Here is a 12704-nt window from a genome sequence, read left to right as displayed (position 1 = left end):
TTAAAAAAGTTAACCTAGTACGCTGACTGTTTATGTAGCCTTAATGGTGATGTTAACCCATTTTATTTTCATAGAGGAAAATGTCCGTTGTAGCATCACTTTTCTTTGGTAGTATTGCCACGAGCAATATCACTACCCCTATTATAATTGCGAAAGTGTGTTTGTTTGTTGGTTTATTGGTTCTTCAATCACGTCGCAACAGAGCAACGGATTGCGGTGATTTTTTGCATGGGTATAGTCAAAGACCTGGACAGTGACATAGGCTACTTTTTATTCCGGATAATCAAACAGTTTCCATGGGAGTTTAGAAACCTAAATCCACGAGAACGAAGTCGCGGCCATCAGCTAATTCTCTATATTTATCACTCTCTAAGACATTAATTTAAGAACTTAGAGCCTGTTTCACAACTACCAGATCTAATGAATAAATACGTTATGACAGTTTTTGTATTGGGAATCTGTCGAAATAACTTTATCTGTGAGAGAGGTCCTTATTGTTTAAAAGTTAAGTTTAAACCTCGGGGATCGTTATTCATTATAGAAATATAAAGATAGGTCGGAAGCAATGACGCGTAGCGTGTTGATCCACCTAGGGCGGGCGGTTGCTGCCTACCCTACAGGGCTACGGGAGTACGGGAGTCGGGAAGCATTTTCACGTTCACCCCGCACCCGCACCTTGCCGCAGTCCACCTCCAGCGCTTGAGTAAAATACACGTATTTCACTCGCCATAACAATTCGCGCACACCGCGTATCTAAAACACCAAAAATATGAATTAAAACCCATACAACATTGAGTTAAATCAAGTGAAAAACCATTATTTTCGTTCAGTGAAAGTGTAAAAGAAAATTTAAGTGAAAGTGTATTTTGTGAAAGAACATAATATATTTTAGGTTCTTTCGCTTGGGATTTTCGTAGGTAAGGATTTAGATAAATAGCTTAGTTACTAAGGATTATGTTTGCGATATTTAGTCTGTAAGTATTTCTTAATTTCATTTAGTAAAATATCTTTTGTTTCTAATCTTTTTAATTTACCTAGCCTAGCTATGTATCCTAACTATTAATAATTCAAAACAACGTTGTTATCACGCTTGGTAATAATACTTAGATAAATAAAAAAACATGGAATTAATACTGCAATTTTCAAGTAAGTTTCAGCATTTTTCAGGCCATTTTTCAGTGATACGAACAAAGGGACATGTGCACTTTCTTACTTTGACAATAACATCGTTTTAAATTTTAAAATACCTAGTTACATGGTTCCATGTGATTATTAAATAAATTATATCACAAGAAAAATTATTATTGTTATAGGTAGGTATAGTACGCGACAGATTCAAATGGCAATCGGGGAGAGAAAGCCCCGCACAGCCCTTGCGCTAACCCGGTGCGAGCGGGCGCGGGTGACGTACGGATGAGCGTGGCGTCCCCCCGGCACATACCCCGATTGCCATCTCAACCTGTCGCGGATATTTCTACCGAACCTTTACGTTAGTAAACTAGGTAGGGGTACGCTTACAAAAACAAGAGATCTAGCTTCCAGTTAACAACAGAATCAAATTAAAACTAAACACTGAATATTTGAATATTACAAAACAAAATTAACGATTTCCTTATCACTCAGCGCCAACACAAAATGATAAAAATGTTTTATTGTTATGTATTAGTTACACACCAGTATAACTATGTCATCGTGGGCTAGATTTTCGAGGCATTGTGATAAACCAACCAAAATCGTACCTACGTAACGTAAACATCATTATCATCATCATTAACTATCGCCGGCTCACTACTGAGTACGGTTCTCCTCTCAGAATGAGCAGGATTTGGCCATAGTCCACCATGCTAGCCAAGTGCGGATTGGCAGATTTCACGCACCTTTGAGAACTGTGTAGAACTCTCAAGCAAGCAGGTTTCCTCACGATGTATTCTTTCACTATTAAAGCTGCTTTAAACCACCACATAAAAGGGTAAAATAGGTGGTTGTTTGTGTAGTCCACGCGGACGAAGTCGCGGGCATAAGCTAGTGTACTTTTTAGGGTTTCGTACCTCGGAAGAAAAAACGGAACCCTTATAGGATCAATTTGTTGTCTGTCTGTCTGTCAAGAAACCTACAGGGTACTTCCCGTTGACCTAGAATCATGAAATTTGGCAGGTAGGTAGGTCTTATAGCAGACATTCGGGGAAAAATCTGAAAACCGTGAAATTGTGGTCATGAACTAATATAGTATTTTAAATTTTCGAAGTTAGATAACTATATTAAGTGGGGTATCATATAAAAGGTCTTCACCTGTATATTCTAAAACAGATTTTTATTTATTTTTATGCCTCATAGTTTTTGAATTATCGTGCAAAATGGCGAGAAATTTCGACTGTATTACGGAACCCTCATTGTGCGAGCCCGACTCGCACTTGGCCGGTTTTTTTCTTTATTTACTTTAAGGGCTTTTATAAGCTAGTGTACCTATAAGTGTTTACATTAGTAAAGTCGTAAGTTAATCATGTACCTGAGCTACTTACGTGAAACACAAGGCCTCTGATCCACCTACTTATTATTAAATTACTAGGTAGGTAGGTACTGTTTAAATTTTACCAGGAAATGTAATCATTCCCCATTAGATAAGATAAGATGACGTAGCGGTCAAAACTATCATCGATAAAAAATACAAGTATAGGTGTAGAGATATTACTAGCATAAGAATAGCAATAGTTTGTAATCTATTGAAACTATAACACTGTAACTAAGACGATAAGAGCAATCTCGGAATAATTAAAACACCAGTTACGATTGAAGCGTGTGCGTTGAAAATACATACGCCCCACAGTTCATAACAATGTAATATCGCCGTCCCCGGCGAATAAAATGGTAACCGCTATTACCATCGTTTTAGTGTTATGCGATTTTTGAGGTCTACGGCGCCAAATACATCTACCTAATTTTTTTGGTAATTTTTCTGCCGTTATTTAAAAAGTTATTAAAAAATACAACATTATTCCTATTTTTTTCTAGTACATTGTGTAAATTGCAAGACAGTGTTAGTAAAATTTTTCTATACTTATCACATGGCAAACGCTTTTACAATTATATTCTCGTTCAACGAGTTGACAAAATAATTTCTAAAAGCAGTTATCATTTTGTTCTCGTAAAGAAAAGTTTAGGTATGACGACTAATATTTCTTTAGTAAAATCGTTTCATTAGTACTGAGCAGCAAAATATATTGCCATACTTTTCCGTCATACAGACTAGATTAACGATAGATAGTGATAGCGGGATATGATGATGGTAATGTTTGTGGTACGCGAATTAGTACACTCGATAACATGCATAAGCAATTTTTTGACTTAGATACATTTTTTAAATAAGAATAGCAAGCAAACGAGCAGGCGGTTTACCTAATGTTAAGTGATTACCGCCACCCATGAACGTTTGCAGCACTAGAGGAACCGCCAAAGCGTTGCCGGCCTTTCAGTAATTTGTTGGTCCACCCCTTGAATAACTCCATGTTGTAATCTATTGGGAAGGGAGTTGATTACTCGGTTTGCATGTGCGTGGAAAAAAGGATTTGGCATAACGGGCGGTTGAAGTGCACCAGGCACCCAGGTGGTGAGGGGGAAATTGCTTACGGTGGCGTGCGGTGCGGTTGTAGAAAAATCAGTCAGAAACTCTTTGGCAATGTGGGCCAGTGTATCATCCGGTTTGCACAAAGATGAAAACGTGGAACGAAAGAAGTTGCCTTGTATGGCTTTCGACAGGAACGAACGCGTAGAAACCAGGAGGCATTGCGACCAATTCTATCAACGTGATTGAGTTTTGCCTTGGCAATGGTATTTTCTAGAGCGGCCATTAATTTTTTTTAGATTGGCGGGGGTTTGGGTGGTAGTTGCATTGTGCTGAACACCAGGACTGGTTAAGGTTGGCAGCCCTCTTACAAGTTCCGTTAAACCATTTCCGTGCTCGCTTCCCGGTACGTGTTAAAGAGTTGGGAATGAAGCAACGGCTACAGCACAGATGTTGGGGTCATTTTCAGAAAAACAAAGCTGCCCTCATAGGTATGAGGCGTAGAATTCGGGGTCGGTCGATAGACCATCCCAGTCAGCTGATTTATTGTGCCATACTCTACGGCTACCGGTACCACGCGTACGAACGGATGATGGAAGCTGCACGATGGTCTGTACCAAGCAGTGACCAAAAGTCCCTAGTGGAGCATCGACACTAACTTGGTAGCCGTTAGGGTGAGTGTTGAGGGAAAGATTGAGAACAGAGGTTCAGCGTTTGTGGTCAGCAATATCGGGAATCCTTGTTGGTACAGTAACCAATTGGATAGCCAGGACAAGATTATGCGCACACCTCCCGGTATAATCAGTATCCTACGTGATCGTAGTCATTCCACACGGTGGGAAATAAAGTTACCTAGGATCATCACCTCGGCGGAAGAAATATGCTCCAATACGTAGTCCACCGATATTTTGTCGTGGTAAAAGAGTCGGCCCGTCTCTACGTTACCGCGCTATGGGATCTGTACAGGCACGCGTAGACTCGGGTTTAACCCCGAAGTCCACGCGTAACCAAAGAAGAGACAGGTCCCCAACCTCTAGGCTGTAGAGGCGTTGACCGCAAATATTCCCCTAATATACACATACACGCCAGCACGTGGCAAAAAGACGTGTTGCAGTTTTTAGCCGGGGTAGGTTAGATAAGAAGTATCGTCGGGGGTGAGATTTGGGTTTCAGTTAGAAAGAGTATAGATGGTTTTGCCGTTTCAAGGTGGTGGCGAACGGCGTTTAGGTTGGAGTGCAACCCTCTAATGTTGTAAAAGTTCACACAGAGTGTGGAACGAGGCACCGCTGTAGAACGATTCTTTCTTCTACTTTTTGGCATCATGTGTGTATACTAGGTGACCGGGTTAACGAATAATGCAGCAATGGTTGTCTCCTGGTCAAAGACATGGAGTCAGCCGCTCTCGATTACGTAGGTAGAGTATGTTACTGGCACGGGGGACGGAAGGGTCACCAACCCAATCCGTTAAATGACCGGCGGCGGCGGGACAGCCTCCTAGGTCGGGAATCCTAGGTTCGGACCCCTACGGAACGCGTGGCCAGCGGACACCCGTTTCATCGGGTCTCCCATCGGGTGCCAATATGTCGCGCCTATGAATACGAGAAGGATTAATTAATCTCCACGATGGAACCAATGGCCACAGTAATTACACCATTCGGTAGATGGGAGAGGGAAAGTCTCTCCAGCTCGCAGCCGGAACGCATGGAATGCTTTGCGGCTGGATACGACTGGAGTGCGGTCCCTAGCCAGGCGACTCAGCCAGGTAGAATCCTACCACGAAGCAGACATACCTTAGAGATTACGCCGTGCGGTATTAAACACAGCGACCCATAAATGGGACTGGCAGCGCCAGAGCCTCGTTAGATAATTGGCAGGGTGCACCGCGGGCAGGTGAGGTTGACTTTGGCCACTAAGGTGGAATTTGGGCCACTTCCAACCCAAAACAGTAGCTTACAGTGGACCTCTGCCACTAAGCAAGGCAGCTTACACGCTGATCTTATGAGTCTTTGTAGGATAGAAGTCATCCCCAGTTATTATTATCATGTATTTTACGATTCCTTTACCACTGACGATAGTTTTGATTGCAATTCTAATGATTATGATGAGGAAGATCAAGAGGATTAACTTTTTTGTTTTAAATTTTTAACAAAGCAATAGCTAGTTACCATAATTTTGTTTTATTGACTAAACCGGAATAAACGTATAAGGATGTAATACTATACAAAATATATTCAATATGAACGAGAATAAAATGGCAAGCTATCATTATTTTCATTATTTTGGTTCCGAGTATGCATAGAATATAATTGTAAAGCAATATAGCAATATTTACTGTCTCAACAATTTTACGCGAATAAAATGGTAAGTGTACATTAGTAAATTTAGACAACATGATAATTTTATTAATTTCTTAAATTTGAAATATCTTTAATAATATTAAATCTAATTAAAATTTACCAAAACATAACGAAAGCTAAAAAAATTAGCTCTCATTTGAGCCATCTATCTCTATTCTGAGTCTATTGCTTTGCGAACAATCGTCAAAAATCAGTTTTTTATTTCTCCTGAATAGTTGAGTTTTTCCGATTACCATTTTATTCGCCGGGGACGGCGATATTAGCATGTGTATGGTTCTGATCGTGAAGTGCTGAAAGATAACCGACTTGTTTGGTATTTATTGCTATACTTTACAACAGCTGGCACTGAGTATATTATATTCGACAATGCGTATATACGTGTGTAAATTACAGGTATTGGTCTATAGGCTTCTATTATACTTAGTTTTAATACAGACTTGGTACGGTAGTATTACAGTTATCAACTATTAACGATACTATGGTATGGTTGACATAGTATCTGTAATTAGACCTACAGATTAGACCCACGTCGTAGGTATATTACTCGTATCTACGATAGGTACTATTTGTGTCTCTAATTGGTGGGCCAGTGTACAACAGCTGCTCTGTCGATACATTTTCCAAGTCAGCTAATTCTATCTTTTACCTACTATACGACCTAACTATACCAAGCTGCAAGTGAAAATGGATTTCGATTTATGTGATTTTGTGCGAAAATAATGATGTATAAGCTGTCTAGATATGTATTAAAATTAGCAAATTGCTATTGCGCTGGAACCATGTCTCATTAACATCGAAATGACATCATTTTCACATCAGCCGAAATAAAAATATACCATCAGCTCGAGACTTCAGTCTAGTGCTGACGTCACTAAAATGGCGGCCACGCACATTAGCAATTTGCAGGACTTATACCATTCTACCTACCTACCTAATATATAATCTTCCAACCTTTTCTATATCTTTGGATACTTTTTTGACAGCAACAAAATCTCGATAAAAGTTTATAATTTTTAATTTTACTATAATTATGTAGAGCAGCCAAGGACATAAGGATTACTGGAAGGTTTCTAGGTATGTATTCTATAAAGCTTGTTCGATGAGCTATGCCTTGCTTACCTATAGACATTTTGTTAAGTTTTCCGAATGTGTACAGTAATACACAGTTTTTTTTTGGGTTTCGTACATAAAGGGTGCCAACGATACCCAATTACTATGCCTCCGCTGTCCGTCCACCTGTCCGTCTGTCCATCTGTCTGTCTGTCAGAGGGCTGTATCTCGTGAATCGTAATAGGTAGGGAATTGAAATTTTCACAGAATGTGTATTTCTATTGCTGCTATAACAACAAACAATAAAAATTTCAAAATGGCTGCCATAACATTAAAAAAATTATAAACTGTTCTTTCTTTTTCGATGGTACGGTACGGAACCCTTCGTGTCTGAGTTTGACTCGCACTGGGTCGGTTTTTAAGTTCATTCTAGCAAATGACCAGTAGGTAATTGGATGGACGTAACGTTAAGCTTTGCTTTGCACTTGAAAACTTGCTCGTGAAGCAAGTATCTGCGTGGGAACTCGGCTTTAGTTTATCGTTGTACCTATTCACCCTTTATCAATAAATGTCACAGGCAGGCCTGACATTCTCAGGCAAGCCAAATATATATCTATGTTGGTTTACTTGAATTATTAACGCACTAAAACGCATGACAATATTATGGACATGTAGTTTCAGGAGGAAAGAAAAGTCTATTTTTTGTTTAAGGGGTTAAAAAACAGGATACTTTTAGCATCGGCAAGCAGTAATTATGTGACTGTGTCTCGATACATCGAGTTTTGGTTCTGACACTACTTATCCACGATCTATCACAGCATCAAAATCGCGCGTTACAAAGCCTTACTAAATAGCTGCAATTAGTTCCGAATATATGGAAAACTAGCTGATACCCACGTCTTCGTTTGCATGGATTTCGATGATAAAAACTAGCTTATGTCACTCTTCAGGTCTTTAACTATATACCCGTGCAAAAAATCAGGTCGATCCGTTGCTCCGTTGTGGCCTGATAGAAGAGCAAACCATCAAACTAATAAACGAGCACACTTTCGCATTTAAAATATGGGTCGCATTTAAAACATTTAAAATAGCGATCAAAATGTTCAGAGTTCTATCGCACATTCTAGCTTCCTAAAAGCGATCGAATGGGAATAGCCAAATGCCAACGCTAAAAGTAATGTGTGCTCTAGCCTTAAAGCTCGTCTTTCTGTGATGCGAGTGAAATAAATCGATTCTCTAACCTATTTCTAGAATTTCCATTTGCAGTCAGATTAAGTAGTTTTAAACTTTTCTATATTATTAAAGTCTGACGATATTCTGCAGTTAAACTTGGGCGATGAACTGAACTTTTAATAGAACCGTGATGGAACCAGTTACAGCTATACCCACTACCTTAGTATTAGAAGGATTTCTACTCTTTCCTTGTCTCCTAGGATCTTGCTTGGGATCGTCTGCCTTTCCGGGGGTCTCCCAATGCTCCCTGACGCAAACAGAGGGGTGTTATAAGTTTGACCTGTGTATCTATGTGTCTGTCTATGGCATCGTAGCGCTCAAATGGATGAACGGATTTGAATGCGGATTCTATTATTCGAAAGCTTGTTCACTCGAGAAATGGGTCTTGGCTATGTTTGATGAAAGTCTGTGCAACCGTTTGAGAATTATCGTGATGCGTAAATGTGTCTGCCTGCCTATCTGTCTGTCTGTCTGCTAGCTTTTCACGGCCCAACAGTTTAACCGATTTTGACGAAATTTGGTACACAAAAAGCTTGCATTCCGGGGAAGGATATAGGCTCCTTTTACTCGCGAAAAATCAAAGAGTTCCCACGGGATTTTAAAAAAAATCCACGCGGACAGAGCCGCGGGCGTCATCTAGTCTTACATAATATATACAAAGAAGGTTTAATTTTATGTTTCTACGATTACTTTACTCTTTTATATCATGTTGTTATATGAGTAGGTACAGAAGATTGCACCCTTTGTTGGTAATGTGGTAATGTCACAGCTTGACAAACCCCGCGATCCAACCGTACGTTACGTGTGAATTAATAACGCTCTACTGAACTTTTGAAGAGAATGTGTAACATATTGAATGAACTGTCACAGGGAAAATGAAGGCTTTAAGATTGAGACGAGCGCTGAGGAAATGATGTCAATGATTTATTGGAAAATGAAATGAAAGCGGTTAGGTTCGACATTATTACACAGTGAGTGAAGCTAAACGATGCGTTGCGGCGCCTAAGCGGTGCAGCTGCGTCATCCTACATAGAAATCGCTGTACCATGCCACTCAATGCGTTACAATGTCTTACGGCACCACACCGCACGCGCAACGGACTTGGAACCAATCATCAATAGGGGTAATCATGTTCAAATGTTACCAACATTTTTAATAGATACCTATCAATCACATACGAATAGGTAATAAAATACATATATGTAATTAGTTATATATTTATGAAATCCAAAAATAAAATCCTACTTAACTTAATTTACTACTTAGCTACCGTAAAGCCCTAGGGATCAACATAAATAACGCCCTAAATCGTACCTACCTAATATTAATCGTTTCGCTCCGAAATAGGTCAAAATCCTAAAAAGTGGAAACACGGGTGTGGATGTTTGTTTCACGCCGTTCATGGAGTGTTCACGGGCTTTTGCACTGCAATTTAATTAAATTGCAACGGAATTCCGGGTGGGCATGCTTTGCCATGATTTCGACGATTGCGATTTTTTGACCCTAAGCCTGCCGGTCGATTCCGCAAAACCTGCATCAATCATTATTACAGTCGTAATTGTTGTGATTGGCTGAATTTATGGTATTTTTGTTGCAACAATGCATTGTAGCCAATAGTGAGCGAGCATCAACCAATCAGAGGTGATTGCGATCGTGACATTGTAGCTGTCATTCTACCGCAATCGGGCAGCTGAGTTCAACACAGCATTTTCCTGTGTAACGTAGGGATGTGTAAGGTCATATTGCTATCTCATATCCCATAATCTTAGAACCTCAACATATAGGTACCTACCGATTCTTCGACCAAGAGTAAAACGAACTAAAATCATAAAGCAAGAAAATAATAAATGCACAAATAATATTACGTCGTATCTTAAGAATGATTGAGAACTGGGGTGCGCCTGGAGTCTTGTTTATGTTATAAATGGCGAATGAAAGTGATGGCGCGCTTTCAAATAAACTGAAATTAATAGCTGACGCATCAACGGAAAAACAAACAAACATGGCCGCAACGGGGAATCTGGTCACAATAATTTATTAAAAGTTAGATAACGATTTTTCAATGTTTTTATTTAATGTGATGGCCATTTATCACGCGGTTGTTTGAGCTTAGCACAAAAAAAGTTACTATAGTGGCCAGCCCCGGCTCCGCACGGGAAGCTTGAGAGGAACTATCCCACGATACTTTGTTTTCGTGTAACTAAGTATTTACGCAGCGCTCGCCACTGAAACTCTTAGATGGGATTATTATTTCCGACTTAATTCACAATTATCATCATACCAGTAGCTTATTTTCGCAAAATGTTCATAAATTATTAGTCTATACTTAAGCCAGTAGTAGTAGTAGTTTCTGGGATTAGCCCGAATAAACACAAACTCAGCGGGGCGGGGGACTTTGATTTATAAAGCAACATGTTTTTTGGTTGATGGCCGAGGGTTAAAGAATTGTCATGTTTCCTACAATACCACCAATAGACTCTAAAAAAAGCTCTAGATATAGAGCTAGAGTCCTAAATGAGGCGAGTCTACGAGGACTAGTGGAGCAAAGAGCTATTGTGAGCTGGCGAAATAATATAGAGGTTGACGAAAATGGAGACAACGACAAAGCTATGTTAGCTCTGCTAATTGTTTACAATATTTCAGGACTAGTGTACCAAAGGCGAGGTGGCGAATGAATCGAGCTGGCGAAATAGATGGACGAAAATGGAGGAACGAAAGCTTTGTTAACTCTGCTAACAATAGGCTACTTGACACTTTTTTAAAGTTGGTCTTAAATGGTTAATATTTGTCCTATTATATCAAAAAAATTAACACTATATTTTTTGCGCCCTAAAAACCGTAAAACTTTAATTTAAAAATATATTTTTCTTAGACAGGTGAAAACACTGTCGGCCATGTTTGGCCGATAGATTATCTGTGCTCTGACGTCATGCATTTGTAAACAACAGCATAACCTCCCAAAGTTTAATAAACATGACTTCTATACTAGTTTACATGAAAAATATAGTAATTATCGTTATTGTATCATCCGAGAATGTAAAAAACGCATCGATAAAGACCACAGGAAAGTTGTGGATTAGAGTGCCCAGTGAAATAAATATACGTAACACGCGAAGACTTGCTTAAAGGGATCCTATATGACTAACGACTTCAACCCTTATTTTTGCAAAGATCACTTTGTTGTAAGTCTTACTTAATAACTTATTCAATTTATAAAGAGAAAACGATATTTTTTACGTTTACTATGAGTTTTTAGAAATATATAAAAACTAGCTTATGCTCGTGACTTCGCCCGCGTGGACTTCATAAATTTCAAACCTCCATTTAACCCACTCAGAGGTGAAATTTCAAAAAATCCTTTCCTAGTGGATACCTTCTCTTTACCTACAAAGAACACACCCACCAAATTTCATGTATCTAGGATCAGCTGTTTAGATGTTTAGGCTGTGCGTTGATATATAAGTTAGTCACGACTCTAAATTTTATATATATGGATACTACGTTAGTCCCCGCGTCAAATCGGGATGACATTTCTTTGTTTACATATTTAATGACGTCACATCATGGCTGACAGCGTTTTCTGCGTTTCAAATAAAAATAAAAACTGTATTTTTTTAAATTGGATTTATATATCCATCCTGCGTTTTTAATAATTGTTATTGATATATTTCGTTGTCTTAAGCAAAATACTATAATAAATAATCATTTATTGGACGAAATTAGATATGAGTCAAGTAGCCTATTGTTTACAAGCATAATATTTCAACATTTATCTTTCTAAAACAGAATAAAAGCACATTTTTGCCAGTGGTATTTTCTTAACTCATACAGAACATGATCACTTATATAATAAAGTAAAAAAGTAAACAATTTTAAGTAAAACGTATTAAAGATAAATATCCGGACACGATGTTCCGCAGATTCTTTGAAGTTTCAATCTATAACTTCTTGCAATATAAATGAACGCCTGTTCCTATACTCATAATGTTGGTTACACACTAATCAAGCCGCTGGATAGTAAGGGCATTCCAATCCCTGAACTGAAATGATTACAATCATTGATTTAATTTATGATACGAGTATGACGTTTCTTCAATAGTGACACTGAATTGGACGAACAGGCTTACTGGATAAAAACCGGCCAAGTGCGAGTCAGACACGCGCACTGAGGATTCCGTATCACAATCATATTTTATCGACATTTTGCATGATAAATCAAAAACTATTATACCTAAAAATAAATAAAAATCTGTTTTAGAGTGTAGGTACAAGTAAAGCCCTTTTATATGATAGCCCACTTGATATAGTTATCTTACTTTGAAAATTGAAAATACTAATTATTAGTTTATGACCACAATTAATTTATTTGTGTGATGTGACCACAAATTCACGGTTTTCAGATTTTTCCCCTAAAGCCAGCTCTAAGACCCACCTACCTGCTAAATTTCATGATTCTAGGTCAACAGGAAGTACCCTGTAGGTTTCTTGACAGACAGACAGACAGA

At 38.7% G+C, this 12704-nt stretch overlaps 1 protein-coding gene across 2 annotated transcripts in view; it reads left to right on the top strand.

Annotated features, from left to right (window-relative positions):
* The first annotated feature begins 697 nt into the window (after positions 1 to 697).
* LOC117982148 (protein qui-1) overlaps positions 698 to 12704 on the top strand; it is a 147490-nt gene continuing 135483 nt past the window's right edge. For both annotated transcript variants that reach the window (XM_069498942.1, XM_069498940.1), the window contains exon 1: positions 698 to 917. The gene's annotated coding sequence lies outside the window, so the exon portion shown is untranslated. The remainder of the gene's footprint in view (positions 918 to 12704) is intronic.

The sequence above is a fragment of the Maniola hyperantus genome, chromosome 5 (assembly GCF_902806685.2).
Source record: "Maniola hyperantus chromosome 5, iAphHyp1.2, whole genome shotgun sequence".
Classification (NCBI taxonomy): domain Eukaryota; kingdom Metazoa; phylum Arthropoda; class Insecta; order Lepidoptera; family Nymphalidae; genus Maniola; species Maniola hyperantus.
This window is presented reverse-complemented; position numbering and strand designations above follow the sequence as displayed.